The sequence below is a fragment of the Nomascus leucogenys genome, chromosome 21 (genome assembly GCF_006542625.1).
Source record: "Nomascus leucogenys isolate Asia chromosome 21, Asia_NLE_v1, whole genome shotgun sequence".
Taxonomy (NCBI): domain Eukaryota; kingdom Metazoa; phylum Chordata; class Mammalia; order Primates; family Hylobatidae; genus Nomascus; species Nomascus leucogenys.
In genome coordinates this window covers 31,796,430-31,797,323 of record NC_044401.1, presented here as the reverse complement: position 1 = coordinate 31,797,323, position 894 = coordinate 31,796,430, and the positions used below count along the sequence as shown (strand labels likewise).

Here is an 894-nt window from a genome sequence, read left to right as displayed (position 1 = left end):
ATAGCTGTTTTTTCTGTCATTCTGAAGAAATGACTCTACTGGCTTCCATCGTTGCCGTGGACAGCTTTTCTGCAGATCTGTTTGTCTGTGATGTCATCTTTATTGCTGCTACTGGGCTCTTCTTTTCATCAAATGTCTCTTGTAATTTTAATATTTATTATAATGTTTCATAGAGATGACGGCCTCACCAAGTTTATATCTCATCAATTCTAGGATTCAATTTAAAAGGTTTTCATAGGCAATAAGTTTTAGTCAATATTATTGAAATCTCAATATTACAAAAAAAGCAAATTTTCTGAAGAAGGAGGATTTCCTCTCACAAAAAAAGAGGCCTACTGCTCACTTCAACAGTACATATATTAAAATTGGGATGACACAAAGATTAGCATGGCCCCTCTGCAAAGATGACATGCAAATTCATGAAGCATCCTGTATGTTTTATATATTTAAAATTTATTAAAGGAATAGATAGATATTAAGTGTTCTCAGCCAAAAAATAAGCAATAAATAAATAAATACATAAAAACTACCCCCCCGCAGCAAAAATCTATCTATGTCAAGTGATGTAGATGTTAATTACATTTATTTCGGGAATCATTACACAAGATATACTTATATCAAAATACTGTATTGTGCACCTTAAATAATATTTTTGTCAATCGCACCTGAACAAAGCTGAAAACAAACAAAGCTGAAAAAGTATATAAAACTTTTTTTAAAAAAAAATATGTGTCTTATTGGTGTTGGGTAAAAGAAAATCTGTGTGGAATATTTGTGGCATTTATGTAAAACGGGGAAATCATTTTGAAGAAATCAGAGACAATTTTGCATAAGAATAATGTTTTTCCCTTTTTAGTCTTCTAAATTAAATATTAATGAACTCTTTCTCAAGTT

At 30.4% G+C, this 894-nt stretch overlaps 1 non-coding gene across 1 annotated transcript; it reads left to right on the top strand.

Annotated features, from left to right (window-relative positions):
* The first annotated feature begins 333 nt into the window (after positions 1-333).
* On the top strand, positions 334-439 carry LOC115832260. Its single transcript, XR_004027684.1, has one exon. It is a non-coding gene; the product is annotated as a U6 spliceosomal RNA (small nuclear RNA).
* Positions 440-894: the final 455 nt, after the last annotated feature.